Source organism: Lolium rigidum, chromosome 7, assembly GCF_022539505.1.
Source record: "Lolium rigidum isolate FL_2022 chromosome 7, APGP_CSIRO_Lrig_0.1, whole genome shotgun sequence".
Classification (NCBI taxonomy): Eukaryota; Viridiplantae; Streptophyta; class Magnoliopsida; order Poales; family Poaceae; genus Lolium; species Lolium rigidum.
This window is the reverse complement of record NC_061514.1, coordinates 198056446-198083630: the sequence shown is the minus strand read 5'-3', so window position 1 is coordinate 198083630 and position 27185 is coordinate 198056446. Positions and strand designations below refer to the sequence as shown.

The 27185-nt window shown below is 43.1% G+C and overlaps 2 long non-coding RNA genes across 11 annotated transcripts; one reads left to right on the top strand and one right to left on the bottom strand.

The window, feature by feature from the left end:
* Positions 1-9719: 9719 nt before the first annotated feature.
* LOC124676898 lies at positions 9720-10217 on the top strand. The gene is made up of 3 exons (XR_006993854.1): positions 9720-9841; positions 9941-9999; positions 10174-10217. It is a non-coding gene; the product is annotated as an uncharacterized LOC124676898 (long non-coding RNA).
* A 12723-nt stretch (positions 10218-22940) lies between these two features.
* LOC124676897 lies at positions 22941-25823 on the bottom strand. Of its 10 annotated transcripts, none has more exons than XR_006993852.1 (4): positions 25265-25823; positions 23980-25188; positions 23458-23864; positions 22941-23323 (listed from the first exon to the last, which is right to left on the bottom strand). It is a non-coding gene; the product is annotated as an uncharacterized LOC124676897 (long non-coding RNA). The 10 variants fall into 10 exon arrangements; XR_006993851.1 differs by having other exon boundaries at positions 22941-23864; positions 23980-24717; positions 24848-25188; XR_006993847.1 differs by having other exon boundaries at positions 22941-23520; positions 23773-23864; positions 25265-25822.
* Between the last annotated feature and the right edge of the window lie 1362 nt (positions 25824-27185).

Genomic DNA, 27185 nt, shown 5'->3' with positions numbered 1-27185 from the left:
CCCGGAGGAGAAGGCGGCGGAGCAGAGGCATTAATCGACTCCTTTGAGACGCTTAAGAAGGCCGCGGACGTCGCGAACAAGCGGTTGCGGTTGTGCCTGCTAGAGGACGCGGCGACGCACCGAGCCCTAGAGGCCGCACGGCAGGCGGCGGAGAAGCAGATGAAGAAGGAACGCAACGACGGGGCCAGACTGTCGGGTAGCAAGTAGTCTAGGTTTCTACAACTAGTTTGTATAGTTTCTATGTAGTAGTTTCTATGCTTTTTAAATATGTTGTAAAACACAAAATTGGTCGCTCCGCTGGAAGCACAGCCAGACGCAAGCGGACGCGCGGTTAAAATATATCCGCTTCGTAAACGGATACTCGCGATCACTTTTAAACGTTCGAAATGTGTCGTCCCATTGAAGATGCCCTTACAATATACCATTCTTTCGTATGAGACCGTAATTAGGTACATACTAGGAAGCATTGGCGCGGCGGCACGCCGCGCCCGTGGTACTACTCTTTTACGACTGTTTGAGAAGGTGCTAAGTATATGAGTTTCGCCATGTGCCTTAAAATTCTCAAATATTTATGAAATATTACAATTGCCCTTAGAAATCATTAGTGGTGTGAAATAGATTTTAAAAATTCATATCAGTTATACATGCGACGACATGCAGAACATAAGTGTTTGAATGTAACGAACAGACTATATCTATAATTTCAACTTGAAAATTGAAAATTGGGCTTGATAGATCAAGAACAGAAAACGGTTAATATGTGAACTTAAATTGCAAATGTGAGCTTATTAGGCAAAACACAGTTATCAGTTTTATGTGATCTGTTCTGAAGTTGTTGTATTAGAGCCCATGAGCATATGGTATTTAAAATAAACCAGAACATGGAGTAAAGTAAATCAGTTCGTACAAATGAATATCGAACTTAAGTTTTTTTTGCATAATACTAATGTATATTTCTTTACTTAAATGACCTACAAATAGGAATGTCTAACTTTACATACCAATTTTGGTAATTTGCTTTCCAAATAACTGAGTTTTGTTTAGCATATTCCAAGCTATTAGGTTGGAAGAAGAATTATATTGTATTTAATCTATGAATGAACATTTTCCCTTCGTAAAAAGGGTAAATCAACATTTTAGAAAGTTCAGTAAAAAGGTAGTACTAATAATAGAATAACGAAAATAAAGATGAATTTTTTAACATGGTTAATTTTATTTTCAGCTATATTTACTGAATTATTCGAGTGTGATAGAAAGATAAAAATAGGGTAACACACGTTAATTCCCCAGTCCATATCACCTACAGTCCTACACACATGTCACGCACACACTGTGAGCCCGTGAGGCCGTATGTGAGTGCTGCCGCTACAACGACCTATCAGGCCATCACTATCTGTCTCAGGCTAGCTGTTGTTCCATCCTTATCCCCTTTCTCCTCTCGAAGAGACGAAGATCCGACCCAGGTCGGTGTGGCCGTCGAAATCTGCTATCGCAGTGATAGCACGGTGGCGTTGGCGAGGCAGGCCAAGCAAACGGCACTCGCGCAGCATGCAGTGGCCAGACACGGGCTCGGAGCCTGAGTTGTGAGCCGCCGCTGTGGTGGGGAGTGGGCAGTCATGAGCTTAGCGTGCCAGCGGCCATGGCCAGGATGCTTGGGTGGCTTAAAGCATGCACGCATGGTGCCGGTAAGGCTCACTATGCCAAAGCTCAACCGCATCATCTAAAGGTATAATTGTTGCACCCCCATGGGGCTCTCACAGCGCACCTAGCTTCTCAGCCGTCGAATCCTGGTTGATGCTAAATCTTGTCCGTTCATTGTGGAGGTACAGCGTGCGTGGTGATTGGCTCGGGCTGTGCCCACTTGTTCCTCACGCTAGATAAAGCCATGGAATGGCAGATTTTTACCCACCTCTGGCTGCACGTGGGTCCCACATTTGGTCGGGTCCACTCGTCGGTCACTGCGGGTGGGATTTTGTTCGGTCGGGCGTGGCGTTTGCCCGTGGAAAAGATCTGCACATTCGTTCCGTCCTCCACCCACCCAATCCCCACTCCCGTTCGTCTCCAGTCTCCCCCAATCCCCTCTGCCCAATCCCCTCAAACCCTAGGCGAGGGAGCTGCCTCCCATTGCCCCATCCCTCCCCCTCCTCCTCCAACCTCTCCCCTCCTACTACCTTCTCTGGTCGTCCTCGTACTGTGCCACACCAAGAGAGCAGCGGGTGGTGGCCGGCGGGAGAAGTGCACTGCCGTGCGTGTCATGCCGTCTCCGAACGAGCAGGTGGTGGCCAGCGGGAGTAGCGCCGCCGTTGCCGGACGAGCAGGTGGTGGCCGGCAGGAGCAGCCTCACCGCCACGCGCCATGCCGTCGCTGGGAGGAGCAGTGCCGTCACCGAGAAGAGATTTCATTTGCCTGAGATTTGTTTGCTCTTCTATTCTATTTCGTCCCAGATTTGAGATTCTATGAGATTTCCTTTTGGTTTGTCTACAATTTGTTTGTTCTTATGTTCTATTTCTCCCCAGATTTGAGATTCTATGAGATTTCCTTTTGGTTTGCCTCAGATTTTGTTCGTTCTTGTGTTCTATTTTATCCCAGGTCAGATTTGTTCTATTTTTTAATTCTTCCTTCTGGTTGCTCTTTAATTTTGTACATCAGGTTTCTACTCATCTCAGCCCTTTCATGTGCATCCTCGTGCCTTTTTCAGGGGTCAACTTGGTGGTGCAGAACTTGGAGGAGTAAGAGTACATAAAGAAAAAGATGGAGAAGCAAGACTACAAGTTTACCATAGTGGAGTAAGGATCCCTTGTCAATTGGCGCCGTCTGTGGGAATTAGAGGCGTCATTGGCACCAGAGTATGTCCAAAGGGGATTTTTGCGAGCCTGAAGAGGCTGCACTCTAATTCTAAGAAAATAGGCTGTGATTTGGACACCAGATAACTCTTTGCCTCGAGTATTTTGGAGCTGATGAATACGAGACATAAGAGCTTCTGTCGCCTTCTTCTCTTCTTCGGAAACTTCGGCGTCCCAGGAGTGGCGGCGTTGAATTTTCGCGTTTCCGTCGAAGGGAACTATGTTGTGTTCCACGGAATTGGCGCTTTCTTCGTGTATATAGAGCCACCTCTTGCGCCATCCTTGGACAGAGTCGGGAAATTTGACGTCGAAATAATCGACATCGGTTCGGACACAGATAACTACGCCACCTATGTTGTAGGTGGCGTTGTGCGCGCCATTGCGGCGAAGGCAGAAAATGCGCTTCCAAAGAGCCCAATTGGGAGCGACTCCAAGGAAGCATTCACAAAGAGTGATAAAAATAGAAATATGAAGGATCGAGTTGGGAGTCAGTTGGTGCAACTGAATCCCGTAAACAAAGAGAAGACCGCGGAGGAAATCATGGATTGGGGGAGAGAGGCCACGGATGAGATGATCAACAAAACTAACCCGATACTCCATTGGAGGGTTGGGGTAGCTTTCTTCGCCGGGAAGCGAATGGCGTCTTCCTTCTTCATAAGGCCAAGCCTTTTCATCAGATTGACGTCTTGATTGGAGATTTTAGATCTCTCCCACTCAAGATCTTCAGCAGCCATCGCGGATTCTGGAGTGCTGTGGCGAGTCAGGCGCGCGCGCGGTGGCATCAACGGCAATGGACAGAGCAATGTATGCAAGCGCGGGAAATCAGAGAGAGTTGGGCGCAGGGAAAGTTTTGCGAAGAGGAACAGGTGAGCGGCGCAAGCAAGGGGATGAACGGAGGTTGAAGACAGGTTTATATAAGAATTGAGGGTCGCAGAAAGCCGTTGGATGAGGAAATCGTGTGGTGAGAATCGATCTTCTGGTTACAAGGGCAAAAAGTATTTTTACTCGAGATAGGCGTTACCGTACGTGCGCCGGAAAAGCGGAGGACGTGTGTCCCCCACTTACACGACGTGTCAACGTGGTGGAAACGATGGACCCACAAGGAAGGAAAAACTCGGCCATTGATAGAGTTGAAGAAAAATTTGCCAAGGGAAAATATGTCGACAAGAAAAATAAAAGGAAAATGGCGACATGATGAGTGATTTGCATACTTCGGGAGCCTTTGGTCAAGAACAAGTTTTTGCCCAAATGCTCGGGGGCTACTTCGAAAAAAGTAAAGTTTCGATTATGGCAAAAATAGAAATTGTGGGAGCCTACAACCAAGCACAAGTTCTTGGCTGTAGCCTCGGGGGCTACTCCCATCGGGAGCGCTGTTCGCGCACCCGATAGATAGATTAAAAAAAAAAAAAAGAAGGGAAAGAATATCGGAAGATAATGGCAATATAGCGACAAGGTGGACTAAAATGTTGAGCCTACAACCAAGCACAAGTTCTTGGCTGTAGCCTCGGGGGCTACTCCCATCGGGAACGCTGTTCGCGTGCCCGATGAAATTAACAAAGGAAAAATAGAACAGCAAGAGAGTATATTTCGAGTTATAATTAACTCTACATATACTCCCATCGGGAGAGCAGTATAAGTCATATTTGACTCGATAAAATGTGCCATTCCAACAGCCGGAAAAGCACTCGACAAAATATTCTCAGAACGCCAAAGTTGCGATCAATTTCTGAATGCCGCAAATTTGCGAAGGTAAGACCCCGGATCTATTCTCGCTGGGCGTGGCATCGCCGAAGACCGCGCTCTGCTACTTTTATCCGTATCAACGGATACGAAGAAAAATCCTAACGGACGCGTTAGGTACTCGATAAATTTAATCGGGACTCGACAGAATGGTAAGACCTTAAGCGGCACTCGTCGAAGTTTACACCAGTATCCCGAGATCATGTCCAGGGACGTGATTTTGAAGTAGGTTTTTGCGGATTGCCACTAGAGCAGTTAACTAGTACCTGATCCGTCAGATGAACTAGCCCCAACTACCAATATCCCTGTACAATATAGAATTTTATGAGAAGAAGTATAAAAGTTAGAGCTTTTGAATAAAAATAAACAATGGAGATTTTCCTTGACTCTATGATTCAAGCAAAATCTCGGGGGCTACTGACATAGGCATCCCAAATGGGCCTGCCAAATATAGTACCCGGGGTTTATTGAAGGCCCACTACCCGAAGAATAAGAAGATTCGGAAGCCCAAGATGTATTTAAGGAAAAGATAGAGTTGTAATAGGAAGTGTTATTTGTAATCCGGCGGGATGAGTTAGAAACCGTCCCGGACTCTGTAACTTGTACAAAACGAAACCCTCGGCTCCACCTCCTATATAAAGGGGGAGTCGAGGGACGAAGAGATCATCGAATCATTGTCTGCAAACCCTAGATTTCATATTCGTCGAGTACTTTTCGGCTGAAACCTTCGAGATCTACTTGCCCTCTACTTCTAACTAAACCCTAGCCTACAATCTATAGGCATTGATAAGTTAATCCCTTGTCAGGCAGAGATGTGGAGGAGCCAGAAACATTGTGGCTAGGTTCTTTCTTGTGAGGTAGCTCTCACAAGGCAAGTAGGGGCCCTGTTTTGCAATCTAAAGGTATAATTGTTGCACCCCCATGGGGCTCTCACAGCGCACCTAGCTTCTCAGCCGTCGAATCCTGGTTGATGCTAAATCTTGTCCGTTCATTGTGGGGGTACAGCGTGCGTGGTGATTGGCTCGGGCTGTGCCCACTTGTTCCTCACGCTAGATAAAGCCATGGAATGGCAGATTTTTACCCACCTCTGGCTGCACGTGGGTCCCACATTTGGTCGGGTCCACTCGTCGGTCACTCGCGGGTGGGATTTTGTTCGGTCGGGCGTGGCGTTTGCCCGTGGAAAAGATCTGCACATTCGTTCCGTCCTCCACCCACCCAATCCCCACTCCCGTTCGTCTCCGGTCTCCCCAATCCCCTCTGCCCAATCCCCTCAAACCCTAGGCGAGGGAGCTGCCTCCCATTGCCCCATCCCTCCCCCTCCTCCTCCAACCTCTCCCCTCCTACTACCTTCTCCGGTCGTCCTCGTACTCGTGCCACACCAAGAGAGCAGCGGGTGGTGGCCGGCGGGAGAAGTGCACTCGCCGTGCGTGTCATGCCGTCTCCGAACGAGCAGGTGGTGGCCAGCGGGAGTAGCGCCGCCGTTGCCGGACGAGCAGGTGGTGGCCGGCAGGAGCAGCCTCACCGCCACGCGCCATGCCGTCGCTGGGAGGAGCAGTGCCGTCACCGAGAAGAGATTTCATTTGCCTGAGATTTGTTTGCTCTTCTATTCTATTTCGTCCCAGATTTGAGATTCTATGAGATTTCCTTTTGGTTTGTCTACAATTTGTTTGTTCTTATGTTCTATTTCTCCCCGGATTTGAGATTCTATGAGATTTCCTTTTGGTTTGCCTCAGATTTTGTTCGTTCTTGTGTTCTATTTTATCCCAGGTCAGATTTGTTCTATTTTTTAATTCTTCCTTCTGGTTGCTCTTTAATTTTGTACATCAGGTTTCTACTCATCTCAGCCCTTTCATGTGCATCCTCGTGCCTTTTTCAGGGGTCAACTTGGTGGTGCAGAACTTGGAGGAGTAAGAGTACATAAAGAAAAAGATGGAGAAGCAAGACTACAAGTTTACCATAGTGGAGTAGGCAGAGATGTGGAGGAGCCAGAAACATTGTGGCTAGGTTCTTTCTTGTGAGGTAGCTCTCACAAGGCAAGTAGGGGCCCTGTTTTGCAATTTGTGTAGTGAAGAAGATTAAAAGACATGTAACTCGTTTATTTGGGGGCTATGTTGCAGGCTATCAACGGTGAATAGGGTTTGGTGACAAGGAGGGAGAGGTGGAGATGCTTACCTTAAGAGGAGATGACGACCGATAGCGGCTACTGCGACCGAACACCGTCGTGTCGGGCACAACGAGTCATGGACGAATGGAATCAGTGATGTCTTGCTAGAGCTAACTTCCATTTTGAAATTGGGTTGTGTTATTGCTTTGTACACAGACCCTTCTCTCTCACACATATCGCATATTTGCAATTGATTACCCACCATACTTCTATTTATTGGTATCTAATATCATTTCCTGTGCTTTTGTATGTTGACATTCAGGCTGAATTTGACTAAACCTGGCTCAGTTTTGCCTATATCATGATGGTAAGTAAAGCATCATGCTTATTTTCATTTCCCAATTCTTGTGAGAATAGTTTGTGTCAAGCGTTAGAGGTTAAAAATTTTCACTCTGTAATATCATATCCATCGGTTGGCGAAATACTGAACTTTGACAGCGGACTCATATCAATTTAGATTTATCATATGTTGGGTAAAATGTGCAGTTAGTGTTATGCCTTCCTTTCCTTCTATCTGACTGCGGCTCGTGTCGACAAGTTCAATTAGGCGTTTCTCTCTTTGTCATTGCTTATTTGATTTTAGCCTCTATTTTTTTAGTGCGGGTGTATTCTAAAGGTATAAGATGAAGCTTAATAGAAGAATTGGCCCATATATATCTTGCAAGCACATCGCTGCACTCCATTGGTAATCTGCACTCAAGGTACGTCCTTTTCATTTCCTTGATAAATAGCTCTCTTAGTATGTATATATCACCACTGGATCACATTGATTGGGATCATGTTTTTGTTCAGGATCCTCTCATGATGGAAATCAGGTTTTCCACCAATCATGAATCCATGGGTCAGCCAAAGGTTGTCTTTTGTTTTGTTGTAATTTGTCTCACCCCTTCTCTCTTTCACTCTCTCTAATTTCCCATATACTTTTTTTTTGTGTAGATGCTTCTGTATCTATGCCTATAATATGTTTGATGAAAATCCAATCAGGCTGCGAAGGAAGACTATTTTGTTTTTATGCTCTGCTATCTACTAAATAATTCTTTACTTCTAAAATTTATTTGCAGTTAACGATCACTTAGCTATAGAATATCTCAGTTATGTGCCTAGGTATATGACAAAAAAGATTTGAGATAAGATTCAGTACCATGCTTTAGTGGCATGCAAACTATATAGACATATATTTTAGGATGTTGTACTTATTTTTAACTAAACAAGAGCACAAGAGCACATTGCGATCTTACTATTTATGGTCACATCCATCACAAAAACTTTGACTCATGTTCATGATTTTTCATTATTATTTTTATTATGCCAAATATTCAAATTATTTAATTATGATTTACTATGAATTGGATTTTATTGGACAGGTCAGGAGAGTCGCTGTTCAACACCCAGATTCCTTTGCTTGTTATAGAGTATGAGCCACCAAGGTTTGTTTCACACGTCATCTGATATCTTACTGCTGCATGGGATGATGTAATACCCTAGAACAAAGATACTCATCACCATTTAACTGCAGGACCGGACCGGATCTTTTAGAACTGTAGAATAATCACCGTGGGTTCTTTATGTGGCTAGCGTTGGCTTTAATATCTCATGATCAGGCATTAACTTTGAGCTGCCAATTTTCTAAATTATGTCCACTAAGGTATTTCCTTACTTTAACAGCAATTGTTAGAACTTCCTTATATATATTGGACAATGTCATTGGTCTATCGCGTATTTTTATTAGTAAGCAAAATGCAATTCATTACAAGAATGCATTTTTGTTTGTTCAGTTCATGAGATGTTTGTATGAATTGTCTCAGTGGTTACGAAAAGCGGAGCTACCCTCAAGGCCGGATATGTTTCTGTCAGTGGGATGGAGAGATTAAAGGTAAAAGGGTGACTTTTGTAGCGCCTGGTTTAGGCGAGTTTTTCTTTATCTTTTCTCTTCTCTCTTCGGTGTGTCCAACCCTCTAGCTGTGGCGGATTGTGGATGTCAGGGCTTGGGTGATGAACATCTTGGTTACTGGCTTTTTTAGTGGATTTCCCTTCCTGTAATGCTTGTGCACATGGTGCTAATTGAGATGATCAGTTTTACTGTTGGTATTTGTCCCTCCTTTCCGCCCTCTTCATCATGCACAACGCTGCATAGGCCATGAATCCAAATTCTCAAGTCATTTGGTTTGTGATGTCTTCCAATTGTATGATCCAGAAATTAATGGAATATTGAGCTCTTGGTGCATGGCCTTCTCAATCCTTCAAGGTATGCAACTATTTTTAAACATCATCGGGTCAGGACAAATTTATGTGTGATTCATGCTTATGCAATTCTTCTTTATGTCACCACTCTTTACTCTTTTTTGTTCTATTCAATGCAGTTTACATGATTGTCATTAATTAAATGTGCTTGTTATATTGCGGATGGTAGGCAACTGAATATGTGTATGATATAGTTGTGATCATTTGCAGGTAAAGGTTTTTGTTATCATGACGCGGTCATGGAGATGAGTTACCTTGACAATTGGGTGATACTGATAACAGATCATTTTGTATTTTTGTCTGATGCATCTGAATCTCTAAAACACGATATCCACTTACATTGTTCTACGAGTAATTGAGTAGGTAAATCATAATTAACTAGAACCACTCACCCCTTCGCAATTGCATAATCTACGAGTGATTTCACCTATATCGAAATGCATAGTTTTTGTTTCATATTGTTAGTTGATGCTAATCATTTTAATATTGAACCTCATAAATTTTGCGCCCGATGTGCAGTGTGTTGCCGGCCAAAGCAGCGCAGGCCGCCGTTTTGCCCTGCGTCGCTTGGAGGAGTCGATGGTGAGCTCCGTCTGTCCTCCACATCTCCTATTGTTCCTAAACTAGGTTGTGTATTTTCCTGTGAAGATTTTGCACTATCACGTTTTTATCCGTCCTACACATCTCCTATTGTTTCTAAACTAGATTGTGTATTTTCCCGTGCAGATTTTGCACTATCACGTCCTAAAGCATATGCGGTCAGCAGCGGCCGGAAGAGGCAAGGGGACTGCAGCACGCTCGAGCCGGCGATGACATCATGTTCTCACTCCACACCACCTTGCCTAAAGCGAAGGTAATAGATTCAATATTTTCCGCTACTCAAATTTACACTAGTGTTGCCCCTTTTCCATCTATATTGCCCTGTCTATATTGTTCTATGTATATTGAGCAGGTCAAGAAAGGAGAAGCCTGACTTTATTTTGTATTGTTGGTGGTTTGTTTAAAAGGAAGGTATGATATCTAGGTAACTGCAAGGCATTTCTGTGTGTCCAGTATTGACTATGAAACTTATTTGGGCCACTGGTTAACCATTATATATTGGTTATTTCCGAAACATCATTTAGTCTTTATCATGGTCTGTACCCAATTTCAACTTTTTCGTGGGCTGATTGCTGTAATTTCCAGCTTACAGTTTACCTACATGTCATTTCTGCTAATATATTACAGGTGTGTTGTTTGACTTTATCGTGTTCTAGATTTAAGTTTGCTAGGTTTATTCCAGTTCTTACAATTAATTTTTTGGCAGATTTTTTGCTAAACCTGGGCGTTTCTTATATGAAAAGGTTCACTTTTGCATCAAGGTAAACCTTAAGCCCGATGCTCAAAAATCAGGCCCAAGCCCGGCCCAGCCCGACCAAAGATACCCATCGGGCTGTCGGGCCGCGGGCCAGGCTGTAGTGTTAAATGGACTTTTCGGGCTACCGAGGCCCGGCCCGGGTGTCGGGCCAACATTTTTAGGCCTAGGCCCGAATTTTTCAGCCGGGCTTCGGGCCGGGCTGCCTATGGCCAGGCATGGTGTGGGTGCATTTGGCAGTTTAGGTCATGCATTTGTTGTTCTTAGCAATTTGCAACCCATATTTGGATATCATCAACTCATATACTTTGAGAAATACTATATCATACTTTTAGGTTTGAAAGCATTTATAGGAACACTCAACTTTAAACTATTTTCCTTTTTGGTGGTGCAGCATTTTGTATGTACTTCGTTTGCAGCGTGGGATCCAGTTAGATTAGTTCATGGCTTTATGCAGACCTATTTATTGTAATACTGCTTGCTAGGACACAAAAATATCTATATTTTATTTGGCAGTTGTACTACGTTCATGTTTGTATTTCAATGGGAAGACAAATTTATTTTGTTAAATTTGTGCATGGTAATCAGACCCGCTTTTTGTATATAGTTTTTCGTTCAAGAAAGAGGGAACTCAGTCATGCACTTTACTTGGCCAACAATGGTGTTTTAGAATTACTATGTGATTTTATTTTACATTCCTTGTCTTCATCACGCACTAGAGAAGGAGGCGGCATACAGAGAGCGTGGAGGCGGAGGACCGGGCCATCGCCATCGTCCTCACAACAGGTGGAGTGCGGGGTGCAGGGAGGATCTTGCGAGGCACTCGTTCTACTACTCTCTGCTCTCCGGCGCTCATAAAAAAAAAATGAAACTGTGTCTAGGAGGAACTAGACACTTTTTGATATAGTAGAAGCGGGACACGGCGTGACAATTCCGAAATTCGTCCCTGACAGGAATCGAACTCCGGTCGTTGGGGTGCGCCACTGCGACCCCAACCACTGGGCTAAGCCCGGCGCTCATAAGGAGGCTCTCGTGCAGCCCCAGGTATACGAAATCCTTAAACTTGCTCCTCACCCTGAACTACTGGCAAGGTAAACTACTGGTCTTCATCATCGACTCCAAGGGAAGAAAAGCTTAATTACCTCAAAAATACATCAGAGTGAAGGCACTCATTCCAGGTGGGGGCATTACGGATTGCATTCTCTGATTATATTAGATTAGATGGTTTTCTATTAGCAAAAAAGGTTACTATTCATCATTGTAGGTTTTGCATATTCTATCATTGTAGCCTTGGTTCCATGGCTCCCACCCGACCTGCCGACCTGAAGATGGTTTGTGAGGTTTTAAGTACAATAGAGTAAGATGTAGTATTTTCTACAAGAAAATTCATACTGAGACCGCTCTAGATGTGTATAACTCTTTTAATTCCATGCATCCAATTGTATGTAGTACTGGTGCCTATGAGATGCATACAATTAGATCACATTTTTTCCGGAGGATTCTCTTTTCTTCTACAATCAGCCGTATGTTTTGAAATTCTGTTTTTTAAATAGAAAGATATATCAAGAAAATTTATCTATTTTATTATGGAACAATAAAGCATGGGTATATTGTCTGGTTGCTCCGTTTTGGGCTTTTGAATTGGCAATACTTGCCTTAGCTTATAATTCAGTAGCACTGATAATTTTGAATCATTTGACCTGATATATCATCTGGTTACTATAACTTTCACTCTTAGTTTCCTTCAATGTACCAATGTCAGTGGACGTGAAGAATAAATGGCTTAGTTAGGGACGATAGGCTGATACGGATAAAAAACAACACAAAACCACCGGAACCTTGCTAGAACAACAAGGAGCTAATGTATCTTTCTTTCCAAATTCCATCTACTTTGAAGACAAGAATGCACTAGAGAATGCACTAGAGAATAGCTTTAAATATATTGGCTTATAATAAATATTCAGTGACGAATAACATACCAGGCGCTGATACACAGATTAGCATCTGCTTGAGTAGCTCTGTAGATTGTTTGCCCTCCATTTTTTCTGCGGCTCTCCATTTGCCAGCGTCTACTGACACCAAGCCATTCCTCTTTATTCTACAGTAAGATGGTGTTCTCTAGCGAGGCTGTTCGCTTTACATGTGTGACCTTCACTTGTAGATAAGGCCTCTCTCTTGTCTCTCGGTGCCCATTGTTTTTTCTCCTCTCTTGATACCCACCGGTAAGGCTTCTTGTCTTTCTATTCTGATTGGGTGTTATGACCATTCTTCAAATGCTCCTGTTTTCAGCCCAACACATCAGCCTGGAACACAGGTCCATAAGTTAGTTAAAAGTCTACGCTAGCTTTTGGTGAAAATAGAAGTAAAATTGGAAAATAAATGGCTGACTATATTCTGCAAAATCAAAATTAATATAGAAATTTTGCATAATCCAAGACACGCAAGATACTTTTTTCACCTTGTCCTTAAGTTTGTATTGATGTGTGTGAATGGGTGCCAGTTTTCGGCGGGAAGCCGGCTGGTGCTTGTCCCTCCATGCTGGGTAGGAACTAAGCTATGGAAGGTGGTAATGGAAAAGTGTCGTCTTGCCTCGTTATCTTCCGAGTGTGAAAGACTGTGGTGCTCAAGCTTGTTCAGCTGTGTCTTGCATGGGACTGTGGTGCTCTATGTTTTTGGTCAGAAACTCATAACATAATTTTTGGCAATACTCATAGCCAAGTTAGCAAATGAAAACAATCTGCTAGGTCATAAACTCATAACATATACGGCTTTGTCTATTATGGTGTTTTTGGAGATAAAGTATGGGGCTAAAATTTGGACAGATGAAAATAAATAGAAAATTATTTTGAGAACTTCACGGAAGTGACCTACCGGTGTTCCTTACATTCAATTTATACAATCTGTCGACTCTTCTGTCTTTAGAACAAAAAATATATACTTACAAATAAGTTGTTGTACACCTGGACGGTATTATCACCTGCTAGCATATCTATTTAGCTTGTGGTGGAGACCACTTTCTTCTATCAATAACATAACCTAACATTTGCAGATGTTTTCGTTTTTTGCTTCTTTGGTTGAGTTTAATCAGCCGGTTATATTAGGTTTTGTCAGTTAGCCTGGCCTTATCGTCTAATGTTTACTCACCCTTTAGATAATGAAACCAATAACAATATAATCATCTAATTATTTGTCAACGATTTATTCATCCCTTGGATCACAAAAAACATGACAGTACATATTGTGTGAACTCATTTAATTAGCAGTACATATATGTGAACTCATCCATTTGCTCAAATTAGTGAAATTAGTTACCTGCTGGTGTTTGCTTTACTTTTTCCTGCAGTGCGCTCAACTGGCTTGACTATTCAGTATATCACACCATTTCTTGCTAATTGAACATTTACATCCTTGGTGGACCATTATCATCTGTGCATAAAATTCATGCAATCAACTCAACCTGTATGCAACTTTTTTGTTTGTTCTTCTAGCAACATGATGCAGCCAGCAGTAAGTTCTAGCTTATAATGACAGCTAATTATTAAAAGAGCTATTAGATGTTTACATGAGATATACATTTAAGCTAAGTTGATACTGCAGGGTTCCTTGCCGGCCAATCCAGTGGACCAGTTCAAAGAGAAACTGAAGGAGGGTTGGTCTACAGGATCAAGTCATTCATGGTTGTTGCTGCCCGGCCCAAATACAGGACAACAGACCACCTCTATAAGATTAGAATTTGTCAGAGCACAAAGGTCAATGAGGCTGTGCCGGTGCCTGAAAATTTCCTTCTGTACGCGTATAATGCATAGTCATTTGATGATGTGCACTGCCCTCACAGGTAGAGATGCAAGTCTGCTTGCCAATGCTTGGCTTGCATACGTAATCTATCTAACAGTGGTTCTATGAATTTGCTTTGATCTTCATACTGTAAAGCTTATCATGGGATTTTGTGTGTGGAAGCGATAACCATAGGTTACAGAAATATTTCCATGTCTCAATGCTCGCGAGCATATGCATTTTATCTGGTTCTCTAATATATCTGCGGCATAAAAAGTAGCATGCAGCTTCTTTGTTTTAGTGTTTTCTCTTCAGTAATCTGCGATCCTTCCTGAGCACTTTTGTCTTTTGGTAGTAAAACTGTTGTTCTTCGAGGTGATTTTACGCAAGTTCTTCCAGTTATCAAAGGAGCCAGTAGGGGAAAGTTATAGTACTCCTTACCTGGGAGGTCGGGCAATCGTTTGCCCTACGAATAATGTTGGTGATGCTGACTTACTATATCCACCAGAATTTATTCACAAAGTTGATCTCAGAAATTTACTCCATCACAGGATTTCACAAAGTTTTCTTCTCTGATCAAGAGGGGGGTAGGAATGATCAGCAAGGAGTAGCAAGACTTATGAAAATCCAGTACGATATACTCATATTTGCCCACTTAGATTTGAGTTGCGTATCTCATGTGGCCAAATTATTGGAGGACAAACTACACAACAGACATGTCTTAGCAGACGCTTATCTTGGCTAATCTTGTGATAACTGGAACACAAGAGAAGACAAACACTCTCAGCTATACTAGGGGTAAACACTCTGCATCTCAAAAAAAAGGGGTAAACACTCTGAACTAACCTAGGGATACAGACCACAACGCACTAAATCAGAAGAGGAGGTGCATCACACATCTCTTCTTCTAGCAGATCGAGGTAATAGATCCGCCATTGATATTCAATAGTTGACTGGCTGGCAACACGATCTATGAGAACATGCATCCATATAAAGATTGTATTTCTAACAAATTAGTAAAAGAAACTGTACCTATTAGGCGTAGATTGACCGCTTCGGCTCCGCCCAAGCGAGTAATTTATTTGCACAGACCGCTCTTTTGTTGGTACCGCCTCCGCTGCCATAGCCGAAGTAGCTCCTCCAAATTCGTCTGCTCCCACAGCTGAAGTGGCTCCTCACGATTCATCAGCTCCCACGGTCATCGCCGCGGCCTCCGTCACATCCAATCCGAAACCGGCAAACATTTCTGCAGCTGCGCTATCCGGTGAAGATACCCTGCCCCTCGCTCATGTGCCCATCGCTCCTCCGCCATCTCAACAGAATGCATCCCCAATCCTGCCAGCTCCCGCACCAGCTAAGAAGGAGATCCTCAGACTACTACCAACGAAGCAGAGTGGAAGAAAGGCCCGACAAAAAATCTTAGGCAATCTAACTCACCAACTAAAAAGACGCACTAATAAGTGAACTCTCCATACTGGCCCAAACGGCAAGGCGGTCCACCACAAAGTTTACTGGGCCACTGCGCACTTTTTTTTCCAGTAAGCCAGAGCCACTAGATGTCTAGATCACCTCTCCTAGCAATTAGCCAGTTTCCAATATGTTGTTACTCATTTTCTATCTAACTATAATTTAGAGATGCGTACAGACTAACCCACACATTCGATGGGTTTCTGTGGCAAGCCCCTCGATCATGGCTCACATCTCGCAGAGAGTCAGGTCAATTTTTTCTCTCCTTTTATTTATTTATCCACCCGGCTTCACCCGGCTTCTCGAATGGAGTTAGCACGCACAGATGCTCTTTGATAGAATATAAAGATATATTTATTTTGTTCAAACAACTTGTTCCAACATTCCATTCTAATTTGAACTCGCGATTCTTTGAAGTTGGTATTGCACCATGTGAGTAATACAAAGCCCAAAAAGTTCCAATCATTTCCTTTGACAAATGTAGCTCGCCGCTTGATAAAGCCAGTTATGTTCCTTCATGCAGCTCAGTGCCCATTCTCGCAGAAGCATACATACAATGTGGGAAGGATCGCTCCAAAGGGATTTTTTTGACAAAATAAAGAATTAACTAATGATGATAAGGACCAAGAAGGTATAGGTTGGTTCCCAAATTCAGAAGCAGGGTATTCTGAAGTTAGTCAAAACGTTAACCCTGCCCCTTCGGAAGTTAGATAAGAAGTTAGTTTCTTATGTGTACATATTTCTGAAGGAGAAACATAAGAAACTCTGCTGCTTCTGAAGTTAGTTGAACAGGGTTGCTGCCCAACAAGTTTTTTTATATTTCCTTATGCTACTCTGTTTGTAATTTTGTGTGCTTTAACCCAATTTCATTCTACTGACTTTATTTTGTAAAACCTTAAAAAATGTATTATCTCTTTACACCAAATTTCTATCGTTGTTATATAAAATGTAAATCTGCGCGATTTTCACGGGATCGTGCGCCAAGGCGCACATCTAAATCTAGTCTAAAGGTGTATATGATGCCCCCCATAGGGGCTCTCACAGGCGTTTGGATTTTGGGCCGTCAGATCGAGCTGACGTGGCGCGATCTCAGCCATCGATTTCGTCCAGGGCAGCGAGGCCCTCCCACGGACCCGCGTTTTATCCATGGGTCGTGTGAAGCCCGCCCGGCCCGGCTTTGGCGCGTCGTGCATCGGTTGCCAAGCCAAACCCTATCCCAATCGTCCCCAATCCAGCAGCCGCCGCCTCTCCCGCTCCCGCAGCTGCAGCCGCCGCTCCCGCTCCCCGCAGTCGATCTCCTTGCCGCAGGTGGAGCTCCGGCGGCTGAGCCGGCTACAGCAGCGCCGCCGCCTCGATCTCCTCTGCGCCGGCGCCACCGCACTGCCTCCTCCCGTGCTCATCTTTCCCTCGTTCAGGCTCTCTTCTCCGCGCCACCTCTCCCGACCGCGCGCTTCAGCCGTCGGCGATCGATCTGCGCCGGCAACGGTGCGGAGGAGCACGCGGGGAAGATGGCGACCGGTGCAGGGATTTGGGCTCCTCCACCCGTGGTCCTCCCCTACATGTTCTTGTCCCTGCCTCTCCCCGTTCATGCTGATATGCCCGGCATGGAGGAGCACGCAGGGAAGGGGCGGACTGATGTGGGGGGACCGGCCAGAAGCACGGTCCGCCGGTGGCGCTGCTGCTGCACGACAGCTCTCCCTCGATCCCTCGACATGCCGCTGCTGATGCACGACATGCTTAACCGCAGCTCAATCCACCAACAGCCAGGCCCCCCTCTCTCCTTCTCTTTCTTTGTTTGTGTGGATCCCCTTCTTTTAATTTTAATTTGTTTGACAGATGTGAAATATCCTTGATTGTATCGTTTTGCCAACATTAATCCCCAAAACTTCTCGTTTTGTTTCTGCAGATTTCCTCGAAGAAGTACATGTGTGTTCTAGCTCAGCGGACATTAGACCAAGATCTGGTATGCTGCTATTTTAAATGCCTAAATTTCACTCTTTCTTTGTTTATCTTATGTTTCTTTATAGGAAGAAATTAAGAGATAACCAATTGACGTTGTGGATGGCATCTGATGCATTGATTGGCTGCTTTGAATAAATATGTGCTTAAGTTTGCCTTTGGGTGTCTTTTGTCCTCCAAAGGAATAAAGGATATATGAGGAAGTCAAGTTCCATCCTCTATTTTCCTATGATATAAATAGAAGGAGTGCATCTAATGTTTTTATGAAAAGATTGTGCTATATTTAGTTCATTCATTTCCCTTTTAGGCCGCTCTGTATCGCTACGTGCTTGAACTGTATGTTACATATGTATATTTTTCTTATATAATGGAATTGGTCTGGTACCTTAGGTTGAATACTTGATTTGGTATTCTCTCGCTTTCCTCTTTGGAAAGATAGCTGTATTGGTTTGCCAAAATTAATCCCTAAACCTTCTCGTTTAGTTTCTGTAGATTTCTTTTGAAGAAGTACATGTGTGTTCTAGCTTAGCCAACATTAGACCAATATCTGGTATGTCCCTATTTTAAATGCCTGAATTTCTTTCTTCCTCTGTTTATCTTGTGTTTCTTTATAGGAAGAAATTTAGAGATAACCAATTGATGTGGTGGATGGCATCTAAGGTATTGATTGGCTACTTTGCATAAATCTGTGCTTAAGTTTGCCTTTGGTTTTCTTTTATCCTCCAAAAGTTATAGGATGCAGTCAAGTTACATCCTCCATTTTCCTGTGATATAGATAGAAAGGAGTCAGAAGTGTACTGATTTTGGTCGAATCTGTAGGTGTGGTGTATGATATGATGAGATATGCCTATTACCTTGGATTTATCTAAACAAGGGTTTGGATAATGAGGTGCAATAAGATGTACAAGCAGATAGTCATCACATCAGGTAAATAACTTGGATGGTTCATATTTTATTGTGTTATATTCAGACTCATTTAAGTTTGGTTTCCAAGCCCATTGCATTCATCCTTCTTCCTGCTTTTTCTCCAAGTGCTAATCAACCAAAAGACCAAAACCTCATTACCCACCCACTGGTGTACAAAGCAATAAGCCTAAAAAGTCACCCTTTGGAAAATTGGGCATTGTTCGTCAAAACACGCCCCCTATCTCAGTCCTTATACTTGGTCTCATTTTAGTCTGTACCTCAAAACCGCAGTGTTTCTAGCAACCATATGAAGCATAAGAACCGTAGTGTCTCTGTCAACCATATATGAACCATCTCCGCCGTTGCATGAACCCGGATAAGTAGAGAAACACAAAAAACCTACGAGGTACTATCAATCTATCTGTTAACCCATATATCTATACATATCGTGTTCTAGAAGTACATGTGTGCACTAAGATATTCTCAATGCAATTGTTTTGTAGCCTGGCTGCCGTCATGATAACCAACTAGAACGGCCTTTCATTGCCTTTTACCTACATAAAATTCATGTGTCCTAGATAAACACTACAATATATCTGAACTTCCTTACCCCATGCTATGCTATGTAGTGGGGTCTTCTATTACATTGTTTATTCTTTTGCCCCCCATTCTTGGGTCCTTGTTATGGGATGTGTCAAACATCACAGGCTGACAGAAAATGTTTGGATGTACCTGTCCAGTAGAGAGGCCACCCCTCATCTTATTATGTGGACTATTATTGTACAAACATGCACTGATCATTATGCATAATATGCTCTCCCTGTTAACTCAGCTACGGCATGTTTTATTTGGCTATAGCATGTTGAAGTTATTCCTATTTGTTGGTTTCAGTATGTTAGATTCATTTGCTTCTGATTTCATTCATCGTTCCGACTGCAAGATATGTACCGAAAACACTCGGTCCACCACTTTCGGTCTATACCTACCTTAGTGCGTGGAAAGCCTTGATTTATATTACAAGGGTCCTTTTGATCTACGTAAAGCGAGAATACTTAGTTACTCTCAAACAATTCTATCTTTCAAGTAGCTTTTGTACCTTCTAATAATGGATTCAGATTCTATCATATATACCTACACTTATTTGTTTTAGTAACTCGGATACCGCCACCGCTTACTACCCACTTGAGTTGAGCTACTCCTAGATATGGTCATAGTAATTTGTTGAGGGCACCCAAATAAGTATCTCGTAGTTAATCAGTCCTAAAGGAAACTAACCTGTCTATTTGGTAATGTAAACTGGTTCAGGTTGCACAAGCATTCCATTGAAATGAAGGAGTGTGCTTGTTTTTACAGATACAAGATGCTACTCATATTTGTGATTTTTTTTTCTCTTTGGAGAATGGTTGATGATAGCTCAGTTTTTTTGGAAAGTCATATGTAAGCTCGGTGGTCGGCGACCACCGATAATTGAATCCATGTTGGTTTATTTCCAAAGCTACTACAGATTTTGATTCCTCGATAGAATTAGAAACTGAATCATTTCCCATCGATGATATGCCACTTTGTCGTTATTTGTGCAACTTGTACAACTTCGAAAGAAAGCTATAATCAATGCATAAATGACCAAGCTTTCTGCTTCTGGAAATTTTGTTTCCTAGAAAGAAATTGTCTGTGCTAGCTCATCACTTCAGCCGGAATATGGTACTCAGTTATTATTTGCACCAGCTCTGGCCATTAACAAGAAAGCTATATTTTCATCTGAACTATAGGTCCTTTGTACTCGTATTATTTTGTTGTAGCCTTTTAAATATCCGTTCTTACAGGTTAGCAGGCTGCTGGAGTCGTTCCACCTAACACAGATGCAAATCATGGGGACAACAAAAAGGTATTACTAATCTGCTACTGTTCATTGCAGAAAATACAAGCATTTTCTCAATCTGAACTCACGCACAACTCTTTTACATTAATCTGTATTTTCTTTGTAGTGGGCAGGGCAGCCTATTTGTCATGTCAGATACCATTTCTATGTAAATTATATCTGAATTCTGTTACTGTGAGTGTAGTCTGACCACCTATAAACTACAGTAGTAACTTTGTTTACTCATGTTTCATTTTCATGATTGTATTGTAAAAAAATGGCTGCTACTGTTGATCCACATAGTAGTTTACAAGTTAAGAAGGGTACGTGAATTACCGTATTCTCTTTGTTCTATCAGCTTTCTATGAAGTGTTCTACAAAACGTTTATCAGTTAGGAATGTATGGGGTTTGCGCTTCAAGGCACACTTCTAAATGAAGTGTTCTACATGTGCTTATTTATTTGACCCCGAGTTCGCTGAAGATGACTAGCTGCTAGACTCAGATGAAGAGGAATCGAATATTTGAAGCGTGAGTCCCTAGATTATTTCTCTGATGGATGTCTTATAGACGGTATAGCTAATTGTGTTGTTTACAATGGTGCATGGTGATTGTATGGCTGGATTATTTATTTCTTAGGTTATCTATAGGTGTTAGTGATTGATATATCATGTGGTCAAGTTTCCATTCATTGATTAGAATAGATCGTATTAGTTCCCCAGTATAACCTTTCTTGTAATGGGATAATTATGTCTAACATGGTTCTTTATTTGATATTGCAAAGTTGCATAGTTTTTGTATTCAACTTGAAACAAGGTAACCTTGACCAATGGTTTTAGGCCTTGTGCTTATATATTGAAGAGATTATTCCTTTCCTTGAATAGAAGGGGCTTTTGTTGAAAATACTAAAGCTCTTTGAAGTCTACTTGGCACAGGTTTTTATTTTCAAAGCTAATTTTTATAGTGTACTGTAGTTCATAAGTTACTTTTGTAAAACTAAAAAAGTGTAATCATATCTTATGCAAAATAAATATCGGCATGAGCTTCACGGAATCGTGCGCCAAAGCGCACTTCTAAGATTTGTAATTATATTTATTTAGGATGGAAGAATTAACTCCTTTCTAGGCCCCTTTATATATAACAGGAAAATATGTATGGGCCTGAGATATGTGTTATCGAATGAGTGTCAAATTCCAGCATCACAGGTTCATTGACCTGCCATAAAACTATTTCTTAGAAAATGTGTTCCTAATTGTTAAGTAGCAAGGTCTGTATCTCGGTTTGTATCTCCAGTATGCATTAAAGCATGGCCCCGTACCTTTGTTTGTGAGCTTTTGTTTTGTAGCCAAGTGGTTTATTTAGAAATATATATAGTGGGCTTTGTAGTTTCCATATTACAATCTAATAATTATGTGAAGATTTTACATTAACACAGTTTGTTTGTATCATTGTTCTTTGTGATATGTAGTGCCATGGTCTCCGGTTCAGATGATAAGAGCATGGATTGAATCACTGGCTCATTCATCAATATGTGCAGCAAGATGATAAATACTCAGTTATATTTTGGGTTGCCTCCTTCATCTGTTACATTGGTTAGTTATATTTTGGGTTGCCTCCTTCATCAGTTACGTAGATTGGTTGGTTTGAGTCTATTCTTCTTACATTTGTTTTTTGCAAACTGCCCAAGGTTTTAGTTGCTGTAACTAAAAGGGAGTTGATAGTTGTGTTTGATGTTTTCTTCGGATTATAATTAAGTGCATAGTTTAAGATGGAATGTTGCCTACCTTTCATTGAGTTGCTTTATAAGGTGTTTCAGTCTTTTGTTCTAAATAGTATATGGCTGATAAACTGTTCATGTGCAAAAAAGGTTTTCTAATTTAAGATTATTGATTAGTTTCTGACCGTTTTTCCATAATTGCTACATTTTTTGGAAAGTTTAATTTCATGGTTAATATTTTGACCCACCAATGATCTGTGTCAGCAGCCAATAAAAGACCACAATGTACCTAGGAACTCCATCAGCTATGTACCTAGGAAGTAGGAAGTAGGAACTCATATGCCCTCCATCAAACATATTCTCACGATTGTGTTAGATGACCTAATTTCAGAATGGTGTTACATGTACAATTACATCCTCATTAACATTCAGGACATTTTACTAATCTTAATCATATACAATGGATTTTATCGTCTTTGCACAAAATTTCCAGTGACACGAGTACCACGGGGTCGTGCGCCAAGGCGCACATCTAAATCTAGTTGATGTGTAGAGCTCAAGGGCCAAAGAGGTACGTGCTCGAGGGCAAAGGAGAGTGCGCATGGCGGGGAGACGTGGTGCAGCGTCGTTGAGAGCAATAGCAATACATCATCCTGTTTGTGAGGCCAAAGTAGAGAAAAGTTGCACTGCAGCTGGAGGAAGAGAGCTGGACATAGACACAGGCCAAATCGAGTCCAGACTAACAGTGTGATTGCTGAGATGTGATGTGTCACAAAACCATGAGCTCTGGATGATCAAAACATGCAACATCAAAAACCAATTCAGAAGGTACTCTCTTCTGTTTCTCTAACTTAGATGTATTGTTGTTCTTAGATTTGCATGGTTATGACGCCAGCGATTAAAGTCTTCGCCAGTAATGTTTCTAGAATAGAGGTCGCCCCAGGTTCCATTGATATGTAACCAGAATAGATCTCACACAACATTCTGTTACAAATCTGAATCTCAACCATAAAAAAAATAGACATGGTATTAAAGCTTAACCATCAAGTGAAACACACACATGAGATTTAAGAAAACCCAGCTGAAAAGTTAATCTAGAAGAGGGGATCGCTCCAACATTTTCATGAGACTTGCATAATCCATACGTAGGAAATTCACAATAATTCGCCCCATTGTTTGTTGTACCAGTAGCAGGTTTGTGTCGAGCACTGAAGTGTGAGAATGAGTTGAAAGGACCGATCATCTTCTAGCATCTGCCACCACCTTATTCCAGATTATATCAATACTTGTCCAGCCTATTTTCTGAAAATTGAATTCGTTTCTCAACCACACCAAATAGCCCAAAGCACATCAGAACTGAAAGTGTTAGTACAACATTCTTTCCAGAATAAATTTTATAGTTCTGTGATTATACTCTATTCTAGATGCATCTTAACTGGACAGTTTAATGCTCTTGGGTTGATCGGGGCACTGTAGAAGGGCATTTTCTGTCCAGTTACCTAGAGAATAAGAAGACGGAAATTTGCATGAGACGTGGACAAATCGGCAAAAAAAGGCAGGCATATAGATGTGGATTCAGCATCTATAGACTCACTACTTCAGTTTGCTGGTCCATAAACAACAACATACACCATATGGTAGCAAAAGAAAAGAAAAGAAAAACTGAACATCTTAAGGCAACACAAAATTACATCAGATTGGAGAAACTCCAGGCAGCACAAAAAAGATGGAAAAAACATTCGGACAATTACCTTGTCATTCTCCAATTCTCTTGATAGATCAAGCTACCCAAATTAAGATGTGAAGGATGTGCTCTTCTTCCATTACATACATGCTCTAAAATCTGCATACAAACATGGATAGACTCAAATGGCAACTTTATGTTAGATGGCAGGCATCTAGTCTAGCTTATCTTGAAAAGAAACATAAACCCAAATAGTAATGAAATAAGAGCATACATGATGTACTGGTCCAAGGCAGAGGGGCCTGCATAGTAACTCAATGATGTAGGATGAATGTCTGGCCCCATAGATAATGCCTCACTTGTGTTTTCCTTTATCCCACCAACCATCTTTAGTAAACGGTAGATAATGCCTCCCTACATAGCAAGGCTGGCTCAAAAACACCGCTGCCGCAGTGTCAAATTAGAGTGACTAACTTAAAAGGCTGTGACCAGTGACTTGAAAATTAATGTTAGATGAGAAAGAGCAAGAAACCAACAACCGATTTCTACGAAATCCATTAACCTTAGACAAATGAGTTCTATGCTTTCATGTGTTTGGTTTCTTGCCTTTCTCCAATCTAAAAGATGAGTATCTGACCTCTATAACGGATGACGCTGACGGAGAGGAATCAACCAAGTGTGGCCAACACAACGATATGCGGGTTCTTGGCTCCTTGCCTATGAGCGGAACTGCATACTGAAACTGAAACAATAGCAACAATGTAAACTCACTGTCCCATGTAGCCAGACTACTCAAACTTAAATCTCCACAACGCCTGAATTTATGAATACAAAATGCATCAATTTCTTAGTTGGACTGAGAGCATAACACCGTTCATTGCGCACCGGCAAAGTCTAACCTTTCAATCAAATTCAAAAGCAATTCATGAGCCAAGCTAGCCCAACAATTGCAGTACCATTTTCTCATCATAGCTCAGTATACTCTTATAGGGTTGACTCCTGTCCTCTGTAGCTAGTGGTAGAGGGAAATTGGATGAAAGGGTAAACTAAGTAGGATCCGATGTGCAATTCATAGAAGAAACCATGAAGAGACAGAGAAAAGATATTGAAGAAACATTGTAAATTTGCAGCAAAATCTGTACCGTTGTATCCGGATTAGAAACAAAAGAACATGGGGAGTGATTGCTGATCTCAAAGCTGACCACATCCAAGGCAAGGTAGGCTTCAGGTCGTCCTCCTCATGCTGGGAAGAAGTGTATAGCGCAGGTGCTACAGAAAGAAGGGGAAAGATGATGAAGCCTGTAGCAGGACGCACGGGCGCTGGAAATAAAGAGAGAAACAGAGGGAGGTGAGAGAGATGGATGGATAGGACGAACGGGAGCACGAACCGTAGTTCATCCTTGTGCTTCTCGCACGCGTGCAGCCACTCTAATTTCTAGTCAGATTCTTCTGCTATTCTCTTCCCCTGGTTCAGGCGTTGCCTCTACAAAAAGGAATGGAAGTCAGACACATGAGAGAGAAAGAGGAGAGGAGAAGATATGCCTGCAACAGCCGCTGACCTGTTTTTTCTTGACGGATGCCTGCACTCCCCAGCGACCTTGAACCCACCGCCGCCAGCCGCCACCATCGCTGTAGAAAGAAGATAAGATTAGACGTGAAATAAGAAAGGGGATAGGAGAAGGCGGAACGACCCGGCGGACTAATTATTTTTCCTTCACAATCCTTGCACCGCATCCCGCTGATGTCGTCTAGACGCGGCCGCTGCCGGTCGCGACGGAGCCGGAGGCGCGTCCAAGGCAAAACGCCGGTACTGCCACTTTCCATGGAGTTGGGGAAGAGGTATTGCAAGAGAAGAGAGCAAGTCTGCTGAGCTCCTCCTCCACGCCATCAGCCTCCTCGGGAGAAAGAGGAAGGCGTGTCACATAGCTGCCTCGGTAGGCAGAGCGGCAGTAGACGGAGAGAAGGTCGCCGGACCTAGCAGGAGGATATGGCCGAGGTAATGGTAAAGGACGATAACGGATGAGAGAGAAAAACAGGGGGTGAAGGCAAAACGGTTATGCGGATTAATGGACACCGCTTTATTCACCTACGACTGCCGCTTTGACCGAATGTTCCAGATTTCCTTGAACCCAAAACCAGTTAGGAAGTGGGCAAAAAATTAGGGGAGACTGGAGTAGACACCAAACCCATACTTACCGGTAGCCGGTCACCAAAACCTTTGAAACAAAAGGAAAGCGATACCAGCACATGAGAAGGAGACCAGCAAACAGAGTACGTGGCATGGTATGTATGGATAGGGAGAACGAAAATTAGGCCATAAACAGTGCCCAAATCAAGGAAACATCATAAAATCAGCTGTCCTTTATATAGTGTATAATGTTGTACGTCCAAATTAACTGTCTCGTGCGTCTTGGATGGCCACGTCGCGGGCATGCGCCGCAGTAACACACAGACCCTGCTGCGCACGCTACTGTAGAACTCGAGTTTTACTCGACGATAGATACACTGCTACAGTAGTAGTAGTATTTCTAATTCTGACGTTCTAGCGGTTGCCGTTAGGCATTCGCGCCCCTAGTATACTCAGGGTGTGTTCGGTTCTACAATAAAAGAGGATGGAGTGGAATGGTTTTATTTCGAAGTAATGAAACCGGTTTTGACCGTGTTCGGTTCAAAATTGAGGAAGGGAACGGTTTCGTTTTCTGTTTTGTTAGGGGAATTAGGAGTGGAACAGAGTAGCTATAATCATGCTTAAAATGCTAATAATTTAAGCTTAAACTTAATCTTCCATCTCAAAATTGTAATTAACGGATTGTTTTGGCTCAAAATATTTGCATATATGCTAAAATCAAATTACAACAGGTGCTCGCGCCACTGCCCACGCGTGCTCGTGCCGCCGCCTGCTTCGCGCCGACATCGGCGCGCGTGCATGGCCTCTGCCGCGCATGCCTGGCAGCGCCGCCATCGGCCGAGTTCCCGCGCGTGCTCGCGCCACCGCCTACGCGCATGACTCACCGTCTCCTCTGCCGCGCGGCCGCCGGCCGAGCCTCCTTTGCATCGCTAAGCGGGTCAACGCCTCAAGGAGACGTGCTTGTAGGTCAGCCCACCACGCTTGCATCATGTGCAATCTCCGATCTTGCCTTAGTTCTTATTGTTGCCTCCGCTGCTCGCCTTGGTTCCCCTCCAGCCGGCCACAACCGCCTGCTCCCGCCTCCCGCGGCCGCCGGCTATCGCCGACCCGCCCTGCTCGAGCCACGGCCACGGCCGCCCAACTTTCTCTCTAAATCCCCCAGTCTAAGGCACCGACCACCGCACCCCCACCCTAAACCCTAAGGTTTTCTTCCTCACACCTTCATCGGCGACGTCGTCGCCAACCGCGCCATCCTTGTCTCCGGTGAGGTCCATTCCTCACCTAGCCGACGACGTCGTGGCGAGGCGCGTCGTCCCCGCCGACGGCGAGCTCTTCGATCGTTGGCTCTTCGC